The 21,053-nt window shown below is 49.1% G+C and overlaps 1 long non-coding RNA gene across 1 annotated transcript in view; it reads left to right on the top strand.

Moving 5' to 3' along the window:
- Positions 1-1,158: 1,158 nt before the first annotated feature.
- Positions 1,159-21,053, top strand: part of LOC114673700 (uncharacterized) — a 112,221-nt gene continuing 92,326 nt past the window's right edge. Inside the window, exons 1-3 of the long non-coding RNA XR_013408364.1 lie at positions 1,159-1,484; positions 5,053-5,329; positions 9,129-9,212. This is a non-coding gene — a long non-coding RNA (uncharacterized LOC114673700). The remainder of the gene's footprint in view (positions 1,485-5,052; positions 5,330-9,128; positions 9,213-21,053) is intronic.

Here is a 21,053-nt window from a genome sequence, read left to right on the forward strand (position 1 = left end):
GCAGCGGGTGTGAGGGCTAGAGGTGAGGGACGGACGTCTGCCAGGAGGAGCGGGTGTGAGGGCTAGAGGTGAGGGACGGACGCCTGCCAGGAGCAGCGGGTGTGAGGGCTAGAGGTGAGGGACGGACGTCTGCCAGGAGGAGCGGGTGTGAGGGCTAGAGGTGAGGGACGGACGCCCGCCAGGAGCAGCGGGTGTGAGGGCTAGAGGTGAGGGACGGACGCCTGCCAGGAGGAGCGGGTGTGAGGGCTAGAGGTGAGGGACGGACGCCCGCCAGGAGGAGCGGGTGTGAGGGCTAGAGGTGAGGGACGGACGTCTGCCAGGAGCAGCTGGGGCCATGCTGCAGGGCAGGAGCATTGCAGGTGAGTCAGGACAGGGTGAGGGTGGACATGGAGGGGCAGGTAGGGGAGGGGTGGCGAGGGCTTTGTAGGACAAGCTGCAGGGTCTGCATGTCCTCCTGAGAGCAAAGGGAAGCCACTTTGGTGGCATTTCAAAGGGTAGATGGCATCAGATGAATGAATGAATGAATGAATGAATGAATGAAATGATTGTGGCTGCAGTAGGGAGAATGGATGGGAGAGCGACAAGGCTGGAGGCCAGAGGACAGGGAGGAGGCTGTGCTTTCACCAGGTGAGAGGGGATGGTGGCCTGGGCAGAGACAATGGCTGTAGAAAGGGATTCACATTATACTAGGATGGGGAACTGACAGCATCTCACAAGGAACTGATATGGAAGGTGAGAGGAGGAGTCAGCATTTCCCAGGTTTTCCTGCCTTTCTCAGGAAACGCAGTGCCCCTGCGACTCCACACTCACCGCCCCCTCGCACGCCTGGTAGCCCTCCCCTGCACTAATCTGCGACTCCGAGTCCACCAAATTCTAGGAGCAGCAAGGCTCCCCCCCGAGAAGTGACCCCTTTCCAGAAGATGGCAGCTGGCTGTGTCCTGTGTAGGTCTCCTCCAGGACTGTGTTCACTTAATCTTCCCGTTCACTCCAGGAGGGCCACGGCACACAGAGGTGGCGGCAGGGCCAGGCCTCTCCCCACATCACCAGCGGTGACTCTACCTCCTTCCAAGCATCAGGATGCCCCTCCCTTCCGCTAGCCTCCCCCCCCAACCCGCCCTGCCTTCCATTCATCTGGCGCCGGCTCTGTGGGAATTGTGGCTGAAGTCATGTGTGTAAAAGCACACTCTCTAGGAGAGTACACAGAATTCACAGGCCACACTAAAGCCTTGCTTCATTTAACTGCTCCTGGGACCTCATCGCTCTGCTGACTGGGATCCTGAGCCTGGGCGCACTGGTCCTCGTCAGGGGTGATTTCCTGCCAGGTCTGCTTGCCCTGGGATTCAAGTCCCAGAACTTCCCCGCCTGGACCGCACTGCTTAGTGCTGACACCCTGTTGTTCCTGCAGAATCTTTTTGGTTTAGGAGATACTAAGCCAATTCTGTCTCAGTGAAAGTTTGTCAGGAGCTGAGTGATCACTGTCAAAGGTCAGTCTTGACTGGGCAGAGGTAGATATGCGGGGAGGACGGGAAATGGCACAGGGGAGGAAGCAGGCTCCGGGAATTAGGCCGGTCAGGGTCACACAACAATAATAGCTTCCCTTTGCTACTTATTTATTCTATGTGCCCAAAGAAGGTTTGCAGGCACAAGCCTCAATTCTAAGTCAAAGCATAGACAGCAGCACAGCCAGCGCAGTGAGGTCCCCATGGCTCCTCGCGGCTGCCTGGTCCCCATCCCAGGGACACGCGGCCCGTATGTGTTTGCTCCACAGAGATGAGCTGGCAGAGCCGGGGCAAAATCCCACCTGCACCCTCGGGCCCATCAGTGTGGCAGACACCAGAAATACTGGTTTGGTATCGCACAATTTGTACAGTTCATGATGAGCGAATGGGATTTCGGGTGATCTTGACTTTCCTTTTTCTTCTTTTCTGTGTTGTTTGAATGTGTTATCTTTGTAATCATAAGAAAAACAAAGCTGTATGTTGAAGAGAAATTTGGAAGGCATTGTCTAAAGAGATGTGCAGTAAAAAAGAATGGAATAATGCCTTTTGCAGCAACATGGATGGAACCAGAGGCCGTTATTCTAAGTGAAGTAGCTCAGGAATGGAAAACCAAATGCTACATGTTCTCACTTACAAGTGGGAGCTAAGCTATGCAAACATACAGACAAACAGAATGGTACAATGGACGCTGGTGACTCAGAATTGGGGAGAAGAGAGTGGGGTGAGGGCTGAAAAACTACATACCGGGTATAATATATATTACTCAGGTGATAAGTGCAGACCTCACCAGTACACAATTAATCCATGTAACCCAAAACTATTTGTACCCCTAAAGCTACTACGAAAAGAAATGAGTGAGTTATTTTGGTCAAACTAAATACCTAGTTGGCTAAGCCTAACAGAGAAATGCTACTGTTGAGCCTCAGAGAAGCTTGGGGGCCACCGTGGCCACGTGTGCAGCCTGGAGAACTGAGCTGGACTGAGTTTTGCTGGGAGTGACAGTAAAATGTAAGTAGAAAAAAAATCAAGGTATTGGGGACCTTGCCCGCAAGGGCCATGGAAGGACCCCTCGGGTGAACAGAGCGAACCTTAAGACCCTGTCTCTGGGAGGCAGGTGACACCGAACGCCTTTGAGTCTGGTGTCCTTCGTCTGCTGCAGCCCAGTGTCTAGCCGTCCTGGCTCAGTGAAATGAGGCAAGTGAAAGAAAATGCTCAGGAAAGCATCTGGACATCTCAGAGAGATGGCCCAGGCCCTTGGCCTCAAAGATTTTGAATGAATTCTGAGCCTCTTCTCTTCCACATCATCCTGCTCTGGGACAGGCCATCGATGCCTAACAGCGCCTGCCGCTCAGGGCCGTGGATGTGTTGGCCTCGCTGTCATGCCCCATCTGTGGCTATCAGGGAACCGTCAGCATGCTGCCCCACAGACCCAGTCCACTGACGCAGGTGGCCATGTTTACGGCCCGAGGGCGTCTTAGGAAAGCAGTTCTGCAGTTGTTTGTTTCCTCCCCCAGGTGTGCATCAGCAGGGCCTCAGCCGGGGCCGGCAAGCCTGGAAGGCCCTTGGCAGTGTCCTCAGTGCACACAGTCATTTTCCATCGTGAGTCTGACCCATTTCTTTTAGCCATAGATATTTATGTTGGTTCTTTTGTTCTTCAGGATGAGTTTTCTCTTGTTTCCTGTGCTACTTAGGCTTAGATAGACCCACTCCATCAGCCTGTTGTCTGGGGCCAGAGATACCTAGGTCTCAGGAGTGACACAATTCAGGGATCCAGGTGGGATGCCTGCCATGCCATAGTGTCACAACCAGCATCCTATGTGGAGCATTCGGAGATTATCTGAAAAGCAGAAGGATCTACATCATAGAGTTGTTGTGAGGGTAAAATGCGCTACTGTGAAGGGCCTCATGCAATGCAGGGCATGTTTCAGTTGCTTAGTACATGGTAGCCACACCATCATACAGCACTCATTGTGGATGACAGCGTTGGTGGGCTGTGTGGGTGGAGGTCTCTGAGTTCTGGGTGGCACCTAAGCCCCACACTTCCTGCCACCTTCTCGGGCTCGCTCAACTCTCATGGCACTTGATGAAGAGACTGCAGGATGCTCAGGCTGGCTGGTGCAGCAGGATTGGGTGTGGCTTCAACTAGGCTGCTGAGAACTCTGACAATGCTTTGCATTTGTAAGTGGAGGGGAGGGAAAACTTTCCCTGTAGTGAGATCTAGAAGCTTATATATGCTCTTCATAGGGGGCAGGGAAGGGGAAGGGAGACAACTTAGGGGAGGGTAAATGACTTTAACCCTTTGTCTGTGGCAAAGTCTGTCTGGGTGGCATGAACCTCCAGTTTGCTCTGCTGTGCTTTGAGTTCCCTCTTGCCTGGTGGATGAGGTTCCTGGGGAGGGATTCATGACATCTGAGTTCCTTTGGAAGATCTGTCTTTGGGTAGAAACAAGGAGCTTGGAGAAAGCCCCTTCCTGCATCTGCTATTCCCCAAGTAGCCTTGGTTTGAAGAAATTGCCAAGAGTGATTTCAATGTGCCCTTGTGTGTATTTTGGGGTGGCATTTCCTACACTCTTTTATGAACTACACTGCATGCAAATAGAACATTGGAAAAAGTCACTTCCTGTGACTGTGCACAAAGGCTTTAAGTTGAGAATTGTCTGATTAATCATCACATGTGCTGTGAGAAACGGCGTGGAACCACTTTATGGGAGAAATATGTCTTTTCAGAGCAAATATCTGAAGACGGAGATATGTGAAGATTCAGGGTGATCATTCTTAGCTGTTCCCTGCCCGTCAGCCACTATTGCTTTTATTTCCTCCTTTTACTGGAAACGGCTACTCCTCCCTTCATAGAATTTAGAAGTCCAGAGCTAGAATGGGCAAGAACATTTGCAGGGGAGCAGCGAGGCCTGAGCCTGGGCTGGGATGCAGTCAGGACGAGACAGCTTACAGCTTGTGACTCGGGGCCTCTGCAAGGGGGAGGGAAGGAGGGTGACATGGACAGTTCTACAAGGCAGGTCTTTCTCTGAGGACTTTCCATTTCCTCTGTTCTTCCACCAAGGCTCAGTTGGGTGGTGAATTAAGTTAACTGGTCATTAAGATGAAAGAGGGAGGAGGAAGTTCAGAGCAGGGCTTGTTCTCCTTCCTGGAAAACAGCCTTGAGCTGTGGTTTGAAACAAGAGATGCTCTTTAAGGATTAGTTGTATTTTCAAAAACCACATCAGATGGAAAACCCAGAGTCACAGAAACTCTGGGCTTGGCTTTGAGTTGGAAGATGTTGCAATGATCTGAACCAGCAGTGACCTCAGAGGTGGTGGCCCTGGAAGGGATTGGCTCTTACCTGAGTTTCCACCTTTCGTTAAGGATACAGCCTGGCTCCTGTCTACAGATCAGTTAAACATTGCAATCATGGAGCCAAAAGCTCACAAACTGGAGTGATTCATAGGACAGCTTACAATCCTGTCCTCAGGCAAAGGTTTCATGATGAAGACACTAGAAGCAATCGCAACAAAAGCAATCCTCACCAACACTTGATATTTTCTTTGTTTTGATAGTAGCTGTCCTGATGTTGTGAGGCGGTGTCTCACTGTTTCCTGCGCCGTTTTGATGAAGGAACATCAGATCACGCTTCCTCTGCTGAACACCCTCTCAAGAGTAAAAGCCTCGGCCTTCCTGGTGGCCTCCCAAGCCTGAAGGATTCCCAGTGACCTCTGGCCTCATCTCTGGATGATGCCCTGTCCTTCCTCCAAGCTGTTTCCCAAGCCCACCTAGCAGCCCCGATGTCCTTCTGTATCTGCCTGATGTCTCCGCTTCACCAGGACTTCATATAAGGTCAGATCTTCAGAAAGGACTTCTCTGTTACTCCTACAAAATCAGCAGTCCCTCCTCTGTCTCTGAATCCCTCACTTGGTCTGCAGTCTTTCTTCTCTGCTGTATATGGAGCATCCAGAAATGCCACCTGGCTCATAGTAGGTGCTTAGTATTTGCCAAATGAATGAAAGGAAACTATACTGAACTATAAACTAAGACTTCTGAGAGTTGGTGACATTTTTAGATATGACTTTATAGCCAGATTCTTACCAAATTCTATTTGTTTTCAGTGGATTCTCCTGGGTTTCCTGGTATGTAATCATATCATCTACAAATAATGACAATTTTCCTATACTCCCCCCTTCTTTCCTTTTTTATATTTTCCAGTATAATAAATAACAGGGGTGATAGCAACAGCTTTATCTTGCTTCTGACCTTCCATGAAGTGTCTCTGAAATTCCACCGTGGATGGCAAGTTAGTGTTGGCGTTAGATCTGAGGGATGAATTTTGTCATGCTGAGGAAGTACCACGGGCTCTTGTTTTACTCAGGACGCTTTGGTTACAGCCAAGGAAGAATGAAGGGTTAATGCTCGTCAGCCCTCTTCAGCACCTACTGGGTATTAAGCTTTCTCTTTGACTCCTTAGTGTGGGCATTATGTGGATGGGTTTCCTACAGTTGGACCGTCCTTGTGTCTTTACCTTTTAAACCCAGATGTGTCCCTGCGATGTGCAGCGAGCCCTTGTGGGCAGGCCAGCCATGTCCCCTCATCCCTTGGTCCCCTCAGGAGGCTTGCTGGGAACCCAGGCTGGCTGCGGTGGCAAACTTCCCGGCGAGCCACTCAGGATGGCTTATTGTTTCTGAATTAAACAAACGAAGAATGAGATTCAATTAGAGGCAGCATAATGTAAACCGAGATGGATTTATATTTAGCATGGCAGAGACATGTGGGAAAGAAGGAAACTTCGTTCGTTTCAGAGTTGGGAAGTCTGCTTTGAAGTGTGGGGCTGGGCTCTCTGGATGCCGTCTTCACCTCCCCCAGACGCGCCCCCAGATGTTTCCCTTGAGATACTAAACTTCTTGGGAAAGCAGCAGAGTTCAGTGGACAGCGAGCTTCTGACGCTTGCATGTAGGAGCCTCGCTGTCGCTGTTAAAGCAGCTTGCAAGGACGAGGCCACATTGTCCCCATTTCCTCATTTCCAAGTGGGTTGATGGAACCTCAAAATCCTGGTATAATGTGATTAAAGAAGAAAAGAGTAGATTTTTTTTTTGTTTTGTTTTAATGATGAAGATGTCACTACATCGAATTTACTTTTCCAAGCCAAATCCTAGAGAGTGCCTTACAGGGGAACAGCACCCTCTTTGTTATAATTCTGTTTGGGTGGGCTTTCGGCAGGCAAATGAGATGGGAGGAGATTTCATGGATGTTTCTTAATTGAGAAGAGAACATGAATGTGAAACCTACAATAGTAACAGCAAGGACCAGCACAGGACAAAGCCCACCGCAAACTGAGTGCCAAGTGTCATAGTCTGTAGTTTAATCCCCGCATTGAACTGTCCCCATGGGGTGGGTGTCGTCAGCCTGGTTAGGGCTGTGTGCTGCGTGCCAGCAGCTGGGCAGGGCAGTGGGTCTTCATCAGGAATGGAAAGACAGGAGACTTGCTTCTTTCTCTTCCAGACCTGTGTCTTTGGGGTTTTCCATAATCTCTTCTGGTTTGCTGGGGCCTTTTTGTAAGAGGACAGCCTGTTCCATGGCGATGCCGTTCATTTGCTGGGAGCTGCCATGAAGGAAGGAATCAGGAGGGAATAAGCGATACAGATTTGTAGGGTGACTTTATTTTGTAACAGGGATTTCAGAGTTTATAGCAGGAAGAAAGCAAAGGTGAGTCTAGGGCTCTTGTTGCCTGGGTAAAGAGAAATTGAGCTCGTGCTTCCAGAGGAAGAAGGAAGTGTTAAGCGGGTGACCAGCATGTCTCCTTTGGGGAACGTCTGGGAGCAGCCTGGGGGAGAGGGAGCCAGGCCTACAAAATGTCCCGATACTGCCTCTGGGGAAGCCAAATCTAGGGCTCACCCTCCAGGAAAGAAGAAACTTTTGGACGAGCGGAAACAAAGTCTTCCTGGAATTTAAACACGGACCCTGCGTTTCTCTAATCCCTTTGCCTAAAGGAGTATTTTGTTGCTTTGGAAAAGAAGCAGAAACTTGTTTAAATGTGTGTTTTCTTTTAATTAATTATGTTTTTCTAAACACTAAAGCATCATGACTTTGTGCTCCCTCCTCCCCACTTCCCCTCTCTTCTCTCAGCCCTTTTCCCCTTCTCCCTGCTCCCTCCCCCTAGAAAGTGTAGACTGGGGCTGAACTAGTTCATGGAGACCAACCTCCACGCAGGGGAGTCTGTGGGACAAAGGGTCTTCTGCAATCATGGTGTTTTAGGAAGATTAGGAAAAATGAATAACTTCCTTGAAAAAATTGGTTTGGAGGATTGTTTTCTTCGTTAGACCTCTGGAAAAAATTCAGTGATACTGCATGAAGGGAAAAGAATTAATACAGCTCTTCCTCCTCTTTTCTTTATTTTTATATCCAGGAGTCACTGGAAAACTCAGACCTTTTCCCATATCACAGACCCAGCAGCAGTTTGGGCGTGCTCTTGTCTGTGTATAGAAAGCATGTCAAGACCGATTAAATTATCTAATTAAAATAATGACCACAGAGAGCCTGTTTATTTTGGCCTGAGGAAGGTCAGCTCCAAGGGCCCCTTCTGTCCTGCTGAGGGTCCCTCCTCAGCCACAAGCACACACAAGACCCATGATGACCTGGCTCCTAATAACCTGCTCCCAGACACGTCAGAGTGGGACTCATGCCACCAGTGGGGACAGGACTCACTCCAGCTGGGACAAAAGACCAATCTTTAAGACTCTCTAGACGTCCATCTTTGTATCTGTATCTGTGTTGGTATTGGTGTCTGCACTGATACTGTACTTTGTATCAGTCTCTGGATCGAAGCAGAACTTTGTGTCAGTATCTGGTCACCACAGCAACTTGAAGTGTGACAAGTTCTGGCAAGGGTTATTTTTCATCTATACAAACATGGACAATTGTTTGACTCAGCTGACTGTAGTCTTGGGTCCTTTTTGCATCGTGAAGATAAAACCTAAGATCCACAGGGCATGTTGACCGGTAACAAGTGAAAAAAAACGCTGCCAGATATTTTTCTTGGTGTTGTTTACACAGTGCTAGGTAATTGTTTGGACTAATTTGTCATGAGATTGTTGGGCTGTCTTGACAATGTGCAGCTCAGCCTACTGAAGGACACATTCCCGGGACCCTGTGCCACGGTGAGGATGCAGGGTATTAATGAGTGCTCATTCCAGTCAGGCTAGATCAGGGTTCTTTGGCCTGTGGTAAGATTTGGGGGCAGAATGTAAATATGCTGCACATGATTTAATTTCAAGGAAGCCCGGGAGGAATGCACTGAGCCTGTCATCACTGCAAGCCCAGTGCAGGGTGTAAGCCCAGTGCAGGGTGCAAGCCCAGTGCAGGGTGTAAGCCCAGTGCAGGGTGTAAGCCCAGTGCAGGGTGCAAGCCCAGTGCAGGGTGTAAGCCCAGTGCAGGGTGTAAGCCCAGTGCAGGGTGTAAGCCCTGTGCAGGGTGTAGAAATGTTTCTGTGGGCTTCAGAGACTTGCTGTTTGGTCTTGCAGTGATTGAACAAAGTGCTCCCTTTTGGGGGTGGTTGGTTCAATATCCTGTAAGTCCTTAGAATGGAGGCCACAGCCTTGGAAAGCCAGAATGTAAAGCTCATTGTTACTTTCTCCCACGGTCCCAGGAGATGACGGCTGGATGAGCACTCTGCAGAGGGGTGCAGGGAGGCAGCGCTTTATTCAAGGGAAGGGAAATGTTGCAGCAACAGGTGAGAAATAAAAATTTCCTTGCTTCCTTCCTTCCTTCCTTCTTGCCTTCCTTCCTCTTCCCCTCCGTCCCTCCCTCCCTTTCTTCCTTCCTCCCTCCCTCCCTCTCTCCCTTCCTTCCCTGCTTCCTGTCTTTCTCTTTCCTTTCTTCTTTCCTCTTTCCCTCATCTCTCTCCCTCTCTTTTTCCTTCCATCCTTCCTCCTACATTTAATGAGTAACTGCTATGAGCTATGAGTGTTAGATTTGTGATATTCAATAATATTAACATTGACTAATATTTTTATGAAATTCCTTAAACTTTGGCAGGAGCCATCTTACTTTGGGATACAGGAAGAGAAAAGGAGAGCAAAGTGTGAGTTTCTGTAGGAAAAATTTTTACAAAATGGTATCAAGATTATTTTTCAATTCTGGGTGCTCTTCATTTCTTTGTGTAGCTCTAGATTTCCACCTGGTATAATTTTCCTTCTGCCTAAAGAATTTCCTTAAACACTTTTTGTCGTGCAGCTCTGCTGGAGGTGAATTCCTTCAGCTTTTATATGTCCGAAAAAGGTTTTATTTTGCCTTCATTGTTGAGAGATTTTTTTTTTCTGGGTATAGATTTCCAGGTCAATAGTTTTTTTTTTCCCTTTCAATTCTTTAAAGATTGTGAACTATTTCTTGTTTATCCTTCCAGAAATTTTCACTGCATTTGAAAGCGTAGACTTGAATCTATATTTGTTTTTGTTAAAGAAGAATGGGCTGATTTCAGAGTCCATCTGTCTTTTTGCTTCCTGATGCTCCTTTGGGTCTTTGCCTGTCGTTGCACACTGAACTATACTCGTTCATTTTCTCGGCTGTATGGTGCACATGTGGTTACTGTGTCTCATTCAGCCAATCCCTTACTGTGGGAAGTTTAGACTTTCTGCCTTCTATCTTTTTGTTGTTGTAGTAATAGTGTTCTTATTGATATATCTTTATGTTGTACTGCTCTTAAAACACTTCCTTGTTCGTGGGAGTGGACTGCATTTGTTTTTTACTATTTAAAACTTTTTTGTTTTACTTTAAGTTCTGGGATACATGTGCAGAACGTGCAGGTTTGTGACATGGGTGTACATGTGCCATGGTGGTTTGCTGCACCTGTCAACCTGTCATCTAGGTTTTAGGCCCCAAATGCATTCAGTATTTGTCCTAATGCTTTCGGGGGGTGGGGAGAGCACTTTTTTCCTATTCTAAAGTTTTTAGTACTCCTCCAGCATCACCCTTCCTCCTCACCTACCCCCGTCTGTCCCTCTACGATCTGCTATACAGAAACATCTAGAGGATGTTTTGTGTTGAGTGGAGGAATACGTGAGTGAACGAATGAATGACGGGGGGTGATGCCAGGCAATTCTTGCAGCAGCACATGCTCAGTGCCCCTTCCTCGGAGTAGCAGGCAAGCCCGTGAGTTGAGCACCTTGCGGGAAGCTGCACAGGCCTCGGCGAGGCCAGCTCCTGAGGTGTCGTCTGTCGTTTTGGGGTTTACGATAAGGTGGCTGTCTTCCAAAGCATGAAGTCATCGCAGAGCTCTGGCATCAAGGTGCGGGCCCATTCTGTGAAGCCCTGGGTTGGTCTTCCTGGGATGCTTGGCACTAAGCAACGGGCAGAGGGTGGGAGCCGGGGAGGCTCACAATAGAAACAGATAAGACACTTCAAGAAAACCCGCCCTGTCCTGCACTGGCAGGCTCTGAAATGATAGCCTATCATTGTGCACACAAAAAGGGGAACAAAACCAACAGTGCAAATGGAAAAACTGTCCAGCGTGTCCAGAGGAAGGTCTGATATGTCAGACTTGTGTGCCAGAGAGAAGCCCTGGGGACAGACTGACCTCCAAACCGAGTTACCAGGCCTCCTACCCCAGATTCCTCTCCTGCTCAGATGCCAGCTGGGTGGGGGGCAAACACCTGGGGCTGGGGGTTGCACTTCTGCACCATGGGCACTGCTCCAGAGTCTAGCACCTGTAGACCAGGAAGAGTCACACAAGGGGCTTGGGGAGTTAACCCACATGACAGCTGGATCGTTCAGCCTCAGATGGACATAGGTGCTAGATGGGATGCCAGTGCTGTAGTTTGAATGTTTGACCCCTAAAACCTCATACTGAGATCTGATCCTTGATGTTGGAGGTGGACCTGGGGGAGGTGTTTGGGTTGTGGGAGTTGGACTAAGACAGCCAGGCAGTGGGAAGTTGGGAGACACCAAACTAGCCAATTGGTCTTGTCAGTTTTTATTAGAATGCTTGAAATCATCTTAATGCAGTTTGCATATGTAACACACACACACACAGGCGCACACACACACACACACACACACTTTCACCCCCTTCATAGAGCAATAATCCCTGACTAAAAGTTGATGTGAGCAAATTAGCTTTCTTTTAATTTCTTAACCTCTACAACCAAGATTAAATCTATGCTTCATTGTTCTATGCTTCTGTGCAAGGAGCACCTAGGTTTTGGTTTATCTGCAGTTGCTGCAACCACACTGTTTACTTAGATGCTCAGTTGCTAAGAGAGAGGCCAAGGGAGCAAGCTGTTGGGATTCATGATTGGGGTGAAAAGACAGGGAGAGAGAAGGAAGAGGAGGAAAAGAAAGAGAGAATGATCATGCCCCGGAGGTTTCAGACATCTGCGTGTCTCAGGTTGCATTCCAAAGCTGACCTCTCCCTTGGCATAGGAAAGACTGCTTTGGATAATCTGGGGCTCTGCTGTCAGCCAAGCTGTAGCCAGATGAGCTATAACTCAGTTTACCCAGAGGTTCTTGAAAGTGACATCGTGAGGGGATGGGCGTTGACCAGGTAGTATGTCAATTTATGTAAACAAAGCTGATATCCTTTGTTGAATCAAGCATTCTCCGAACTTATTTGTCTGTAGAACTTTTCTTATTTTAAAAAATTTTTAAAGTAAAACATATTGACATCCCCTGGAACTCTGTGTCCAGAGCCAGGCTGCTGAGGGAAGAGTCCTGTCTCCGCAGGGGGCAGCAGGAAGGGCTTTTCGGAATGGAAGTGTCCCTGGGTGTCGTTTGGAAAGCCCTGTCTCACCCAGAAGATGCTCAGGGAAGTTCACTCATTAGGGGGCGGCTCATTCTTATTCTCCATACCTCTGAGTAGTTTGTAGATATAAAGATGTGGTCCCCAATTTCGACCAAGTAGCCGCAAAGATGAGAATACGCAGTTAGACATGAACATACATACTCCATTAACATAGTCGATTTTACGGATTGCTACCAATAAAAAGTTCTATCACATTTATTTTTAAAATTAGACTTGAAGTTAATTTCATTTTGACATGATTTGAGATAATTTTATGTGATGTCCTCTAAAAAGCTAGGATTAGAGTGGATTAAAATAAACAGAACTGGAAATACTTTATTCACTCAGTCACTCACTCAAGTTTGTCTAAATGGACGTCCAGATGATCAAAAAGACGGCATCTGCCCACATAGTCTAAAGTCACACAGACATTCGTATTTTCTGAGGATCAAGGATTACAAATCCATACACTGTACAAATTCCATAGAGGTTAAACCTCACCTCGTAAATAGGTGTTGACTTTTAAAACTGACAATCAGACATTCCAGCTGCATGCTGATAAAACTGTCATTCCTCCCTAGTTTTTGTTAGAATCCAGTGAGTACTAAAAAAAAAAGAAATAAAAATCCTGCCTTCATGAGTTACTGAGTGAAACAATCCAAGTGGGAGGTGCAGCCTCCGCAGCCCTCACCCCAGCTGGTCCACCTGCAGGATGCCTCTGCCAGGCCCAGGCTGTGTCTCCATGGGGCAAACCGCTCACCTGGAGTCCCCGAGGAAGGGAGCACATAGGCGGCCCCCTTCAGAGCCTGGATGTCCCGGGAGGGACATGGCATTTCTGGGAGTGATGACCTTGTGCAGGAAGGAACGGCCCACTGGGGGCAGCTCTAAGTGGGGAACTGCATGACCGGCAGTTAATCAAACACGTGGAATCAACCAGACCCAGGAGCCTCACAGCCCCTCTCTTCCTTTAAAGCTCCCTACATAACTCCTCCTGCCCACATCACGCCCACCCTGCCTAGCACAGGCCACAGAAATAGCTGTCACCAGGCCACGGACGTGAAGCAGAGCGGGTGGAGAGAGGAGAGAAGAGAAGCCAGGGGGCACCCGCGGAGGAAATGGTGGGGAGACAGAGGAAAACCTCCCAGGTCTGCAGTGGGAGTGGCGGAGCATCAGCTTTTCTGCTGACAGTTGCAGATGCATCTCTGGACCAGGAGTGCAAAGCTCTTGAGTCCTGGTCCCTACCCTGTCACCAAGCCCCACGGTGATCTCAGGCTAATCACTCCCTTCTTGGTAAAGTAATGGGCCAGGGCCAGATAACCTGCAAACTGGCGCCTCCCACCCTTACCCAGTTCCCCTGGGAGGGGGCTCCTTCCCTGGGTTCCTCCAGATGTGACCTGTGCAGCAGGCCTGTGCTTATGCTCAGAGCTACGCCGTCACAGTGCACAGGGAAACCTCGATTCTGGGTGTCGTTAGGACACGACGAAGGCCCAGGCATGCCCCGAGCCCCCGGTGACTCCACGAGGTGGGCGCAGGAGCTTCTCGGAGCTGTTTCCCTCCTGAGCACCGGCCGCCTTCCCGTTCCCTGCTAATCTCTATGTTCTCACTGGGCTGAGCACCTTTGTTCTTGGCATGGGAATTTCCATGTGTTGAATATGCTTAAAACATTTGTTGAGAGGTTGCCTTTCTAAATATTTTGGTTCTTAACTCGAGAGTTTTGCTGCTTTTCAGAGGTGGTTTCCTTTTTATGTGCTTCACTCTTGCTGGGAGAGATCAGAGTAACCACCTGTGCCGGTGGAATTTCAAGTCTACCACGGAGGATAAAAGCCACAATAGTAGCTGGAAAGAAATGAGAGCGGGAAGTCCTGTCTGCACCCCCTTCCCTGCTCTGTTTTTCTACACAGAGGGCAAATGTGAAAGTGGAAACCATAATATTGCCCCACAGAATGAAAACATCTGGGGTTTGGCTCCTTTTTCCTGTCTTTGGACAACATTTATTATTATCTTGAGATCTAACACACCTATTTTTGCCAAGCAAACGGTGTTATGATGGTGAGTGAGGTGGGAAGTGGGGCCACGGAGCCCTTACCGGCTGTCTCCCTTCCTGAGCTTCTCTGAACTGACGGGCCCTTGGTGCAGCTTCAGCCAGCTAGGGCTTTGTTCCTTCCTCTGTCAGCCTTGCGAGTCTTGGACACGCTTTCCTCACTGAGTTGTCGGCGTCTCTGGTTTTCTCACTGTGCACTGTGCACAGTGCTGGGCACAGAGTGTCTTCCTACCATCCTTGCTGGGGTCCTCTGCCATTTGTGGAAGCCACCTCTACACCTCACACTGTCTTCTCACAGGGCAACCTCTGCCGCCTTCGTAACTGTCCTGTGATGGCCTCACACTGTCTTCTCACAGGGCAGCCTCTGCTGCCTTCGTAACTGTCCTGTGATGGCCTCACACTGTCTTCTCACAGGGCAGCCTCTGCCGCCTTCGTAACTGTCCTGTGATGGCCTCACACTGTCTTCTCACAGGGCAGCCTCTGCTGCCTTCGTAACTGTCCTGTGATGGCCTCACACTGTCTTCTCACAGGGCAGCCTCTGCCGCCTTCCTAACTGTCCTGTGATGGCCTCACACTGTCTTCTCACAGGGCAGCCTCTGCTGCCTTCCTAACTGTCCTGTGATGGCGTGCAGGACTGCAAGGTCACTTCGCAGAGCCTCTGTTTCCTCATTTATAAAATGTGAATCATATCTGTCTTCTCTTTCTCCTGAGGTGGAGGTGAAGGTCAAGTGCAGAGCCCTCCTGGCACATCCAGTGCTCTCTCCGTCATGGGGAGGGGTGAGGAGGGAGGACGGTGCTTCCAGGAAAGCAGAGCTGAGGCCCGCTGGACTCCAGGCAGCTCTCTGCTCTCCTCGCCTTTTGCCTCAGGTAAAAAAAAAAAATAAGTGCAATGGCCCAGAACACAGTCACCTCGTTCCCCCTTGGCTAGGATGGAAGGCATTGCTCACAGGGTAACAGGGGATAGTGGTGACTGGAGAGGTCTTGCAGTGTCCCCTTTGCAGAAGCCACTGGGACAGTGATTTCTGCGGAGTGGGAGGGCTGAGAGGCATGGGTGGGCCTTGCTTCCTGCAAGATTCGATTCGATCTGATCCGCCTACCCTGCCAGCTCTCTGCCTCTCACAGCGAGCCTCTGGAGATTGGGAAGGGGGTTTCCTCACCTGCCAGTGCTCCTGTACTCCAACTCTGCAGACCCCACTCCAGCCTCACGCCTTGCACCACACACATCAAAGCAGCATCATCTCTCAGGCCAAGCCCTTCCACATTTCTGCTGTGCTCCTGGCATGCGGCTAACCCCGCATGGCCTCCTGCATTGAGTCATGGATACTGGAGATGGGAAGGGCTTTAAATGCCAGTTGGTCAAGGCTCATTTCACATATGAGGGAAATGAGATCCAGAGAGGCTGAACAACTTGCCTGAGGTCACACAATTTGCAGTGTAGAATTGGATGAGAACCCCGCTCTTCAGCTCTCAGCCAGCGTCCTCGTGCTGTGTGAAGTGATGGGTGTATTGGCCGTAGCTCGGGATGTGCTACACCCGGTGCATGTGCTTATCCTTTTATAAACTGCGTTCTGTAAGCATTGCTGTAGGAGGCAGGGTGGAGAGATGGGAGAGGGCAGTGCTCAGAGGTTCTGAGTTCTAGTCCTGCTGGCACCAGCTGGCTGTGATCCTGGGCAAGACCCGCTGCCTCTTTGAGGCCTGTTTTTTTTGTTTTAAAGTGAAAAGTTTGGACTGCAAGGCCTCTTTCAGTTTTAAAAGTCTGAATCAAATCCCAGAACTTTGGGAGGCCGAGGCGGGTGGATTGTTTGAGGTCAGGAGTTTGAGACCAGCCTGGACAAGATGGTGAAACCCCGTCTCTATTAAAAATACAAAAAAATTAGCTGGGCATGGTGGTGTGCACTTGTAGTTCCAGCTACTTGGGAGGCTGAGGCAGGAGAATTGCTTGAACCCAGGAGGTGGAGGTTGCAGTGAGTCAAGATGACGCACTGCACTCCAGCCTGAGAGTCAGCCTGAAGACAGAGCGAGACTCGGTCTTAAAAAAAATGTCTGAATTGGTCACTAAATGATGGACCCACATTGAAAGAAAGCCTGCTATTCGAAGATGCTTGCTAGTGAATGCCGGGTCTTTTTGAAAAGCGAACACTCCATCAGTTGTTGTTGGGATCATTTCAGATTTTTGCATGTCAGTCGGTCTGGAGAGGAGCTGATGCTCTGAAGGTGCTGCCTGGCTCTGAACTATGGAAGCCAAGAGCTCTGGTGGGGTAGGAACTGAGGGTCCACTACATTTGCCCCAAGAACATCCTTGCTGGCCTTGCCGAGGGAGCCTGGCACGTGTCATGCTTGGCAATTGTTTCCGTGAGACTCCCCTGCTTTGACGGCGACAGGACACGGGGCCCTGAATGCATGATAACAACAACTGCAGGTCCCCTGAGCCTTGTTTGTAGAGGTGGGTCATCTCTGGTACCGACCTCCATCCACCTGAGAAGCAGGGCTGGCCACTTTGCCACCAGCCCCAGCCCTGCCCCGGAGGGATCTGCAGTGTAAACGGACCGTGTGAATGCTGGGATCTGCAGTGTAAACGGACCGTGTGAATGCTGGGATCTGCAGTGTAAACGGACCGTGTGAATGCTGGGATCTGCAGTGTAAACGGACCATGTGAATGCTGATTTTTACAAAGGCCCAAATGTGGTCAATTCAGTTATTCATACCAGGCAAGGAAGCTGCCTTATGAATAATTCAAAGTTGTTGCAAATCCACAGACCTTTTTCACATTGCCTGCTTACAGTAGGCTCTCCATAAATGTTTACTGAATAACTGAATAAATTAACATATGAATGAATATTTTGCAATAAGCTTTTGGTATTTACTTTTGCACATCCGTCTGTTGATGTTCTGAGGATCAGCAGATGTCCTCACAAAGGGGCTCAGGCATGCTCCCCAAACAGGCCTGGAGCACCCAGAAAAGCCAAGTGGGCCGTGGTTCTCCCTTGCTCTGCAAGAGTGGCGGGGAATAGGAAAAAAACGTCCCAGTGGCTGATACAGCCTCTAGCTGGAAGCTGTGAGATTCCTGACACAGGCCATGCCTGATTTGTGTGGCTTACCACTTTCATTCTGCTTTTATAACCCTCTCCTCTAGCCTTGGTTAAAGCTACCATGTGGTCAGCAGAATGGTCCCCCAAAGATGTTCGGGCCCTCACCCCTGGAAACTGTGACTATGTTCCGTCGCGGGGGAAGAGGGCTTTACAGATGTGATGAAAGGTATGGACCTCATGATAGAGAGATCATCTGGAACTATCTGGTGATGAAAGGTATGGACCTCACAATAGAGAGATCATCTGGAACTCTCTGGGCAGGCCCAGCTAAATCACATGTGCCCTCAAAAGCAAAGACCTCTCTTCACTGACGTCCGAGAGGTGGAGCTGAAGGAGAGGGGGAGGGATGGAAAGGTGAGAAGGCTCCATGGGCTGCTGGGGCTTGCAGAGGGAGGGGCACTGAGTCCAGGAATGCAGGTGGCCCCAAGGAGCTGAAAAGGCCTGGAACCAGTGGAGAAATTGGGACTTACACCCTGTAGCTATCAGGATGTGAATTCTCCCAACTACATAAGTGAGCTTGGAAGTGGAATCCTTCCTGGAGCCCCCAGAAAGGGACACAGCCCTGCCGACACCTTGATTTTGACCTTGTGGGACCCTAAGCAAAGAACTGACTGAGCCACCCTGCGGCTGGACTTCTGACCCACGGAAACTGTGACCGATGTACGGGCGATGTTTTAATTGACCAACTTTCACAGCAGCATGCTAACACGGCGAACAAATGTCACGGTGGCTTTGGACACGTGGCTTTAGCTCTTGGGACCCTGCTTCTTCCCCCTGAGTCTGAAGGGTTGGGTCACACCATCTCTGACACCTCTCCCAACTCTCAGGTTCTAGGATTTGCTCTCAATGATACCAGCAGTTTTTGGAATCAGGCTTGGGAGTCAAGCAGGCTGGGTTCAGGTTACCACTTTACAGCTTGAAGCTGTGCTGCTTTGTTCTGTGTTTTTGTTCCTAATCTGTACACAGGGGTAATAACACTGCCTTATAAGGTTTTAGCGATTAAATGGGATCATGCATGAAAAAAAACTTGGCTCATAGTGTGTACTTGATAAATACCACTTCCTTTCTCTACCTCATTTTTATAGTCCTGCCACTGCAAGCTGGGTTGCCCCCCACGAAACTCAAGGAGGCATCTCAGCAAGTTTCAAGATTTCCGTCCTCCTATAGCTGGGACTTGCGGCTAAAGCTCTAGGAACAAGGACATGACTCGGGACTGGCTGTGGTTACGAAGAAGCTGAGAAGTGCACAGAGCTCTAAGAAGCAGGTACATCTGGCATTTGCTATCAATCTCAAACCCCAGCAGCCCAGCCGGGGGTCCCTGTCAGGTTTCTCACTACTGGGGAAGTCCTCAGGTCCAGGCGACTGTTATCCGGGAGCAGGAGCTGGTTCTTTCCTTTTGGACTCCTGGGTGTCAGGCTGGCTCAGTTCTGCAGCTTCGGGACATCAAGCAGGAGGTTGGTGTCACTTACTCTGACATGTGATGTAGCTCTAGACTGTTCCAGGCTTTCTGGTGTGTTTATTTAATGGGATTTGCCATCTGGAGTTCAGACAGCTGACTGATCCAAAGAGAGGGATTTTGCAGTGGGCTCTTCAGTTTTCCGAAGCTCAAGTGCAGCTTCTTTCATCATTCTTTGCGACGGCCCCTGCTCCGGTGTAAACGACATGTTAGGTCACTTATTTCTTCAAGGACGACAGGTGCCTGACCACAGGTGTGGATAACACCTGAAGTCCCCACGGGCCCTTTGCCACCGCTCTCAGCCTTCTGCTGGACTCACAAACTTTATGATGTTGCCAACAGGCACTTCTTCCCCTGGCTCCTCTTGGAAGCAGCTAGGACCTTCATCAGGAGCCCAGCTAATAAAAAAACCACATTATTTCCTCACGCTCTGGGATAGCTCTGACTCATGATCAATAAACCACACTCTACTGTCTTTGGGAATGGTAGCAGAAAAACTTTATTTAAATGTAAGTTAGGGAAATATCCAGTCCTATTTTAGTAAAGTCCTGACCCCTAAAATGGCAGGTATATATACATTAGGATAATCTGGGTGAAATTTTAGCTTGGAAAATCTGAGCAACTTTTCCATAATTGTGTCAGTTCCTTTTTCACTGGGCCCACAGGGATTTAAACACAAGAACAATCTCAGAGGACATCTGAGTTGACATAAAACATGGGGTTAGCAGGTACTTTGGCCGACTCAGAGCCTAGGTTCAAATTCTGGCTCTGCACCTTACTAGCTATGTGACATTTGGCAAGTTACTTCACCTTTCTGGGACTCAGTTTCCTTATCTGCAAGGGTAGCTATGAAGTTTAAAGGAATTTAAATAGGAAAATATATAAAGCATTCAGAACTTCGCTTGGTACCAGGCAAGTGCACAGTATTAGGTTGTGCAAAAGTAATCAAGTTTTTGCCATCACTTTCAATGGCAAAAACCGAATTACTTTTGCACTGACCTAATATAAATATTAGCTGTCATTGTGGAGTCTTATTACTGTCTTCATATGACCAGACATCACTGATCCCCTGAGCCAATCCTCTCCATGAGAACGAACCAGTCCGAGGCCAGGCGTGGTGGCTCACACCCAGCACTTTGGGAGGCCGAGGTGGGTGGATCTCTTGAGGTCAGGAGTCCGAGACCAGCCTGATCAACATGGTGAAATCCCATCTCTACTAAAAAAAAAAATACAAAAATTAGCCAGGTGTGGTGGGTGCCTGTAATCCCAGCTTCTTGGGAGGCTGAGGCAGGAGAATCGTTTGAACCCAGGAGGCAGAGGTTGCATTGAGCCGAGATCGCCCCACTGCACTCCAGGCTGGGCGACACAGTGAGACTCTGTCTCAAAAAAAAAAAAAAAAAAAGAAAAAGAAAAAGAGAATGAACCAATCTGATCCTATGAAGCAGTGAGCCTTGGATCAATCTTTTCACGTGGGATCCTCCTTGGGTAACTGGCGCTAGGGCCCAGCTCCTCCTCCAGCACCTCTTCTCTTGCAGAATCTTTGGGAACTGGCTGGCAGTGGAATTCTCCAAGTCAGGTGAAGTCACTGTCTTGTGTGTACCAAAATTGCTATTCCAGATGGACACACTGTTTTTTCTAACACATTTCTAGGACTCAGCTTAAAAAAAAATTATGTCAATAGCTTTATTGGCTCCAGATCAGCAAAAGAAAAAAGGGATCAGAAAGCTCTGCCTTTCAACAGAGCAATCAAAAACGCTGAACCTGTCTTCCCCCAAAAACTTATTGAGGGCTTTCCTTTCCGAATTCTTTCCTTTTGGTGGTTAGACATGCACAGTCTTTGAAGTGGGTTAGACATGTTTTCTGCATGTGTGAGCAGCTGTTTTCCTGCGGGGCTGGTTTGGAAGCAGGTTTTCCTTATGGTTTCTAGTCATCCACCAGAAGGTCTGTCATGGGATTTTGCACGGGACTTGGTCATGGTGGACACATAAGAGGATTGTAGAGGTGATTCCTCACCCCTACTGTGAAGTGATGGTCTTCAAATGCTCCTCTCAGGCGACACCCTTCGAGGCTCTGGAATCCACCCCCGAGGGTGTGACTCCCCCCTTCCTCCTGTGCTCCCACGTCGCTCCTGTGTCAGAAGCTGCGTCATATCAGCTATGCACATGGTAAATCGAAAGCGAAGCTGCAGTGCAAACATCACTGGGGTGGCT

The sequence above is a fragment of the Macaca mulatta genome, chromosome 18 (genome assembly GCF_049350105.2).
Source record: "Macaca mulatta isolate MMU2019108-1 chromosome 18, T2T-MMU8v2.0, whole genome shotgun sequence".
In the NCBI taxonomy this organism is placed as follows: Eukaryota; Metazoa; Chordata; class Mammalia; order Primates; family Cercopithecidae; genus Macaca; species Macaca mulatta.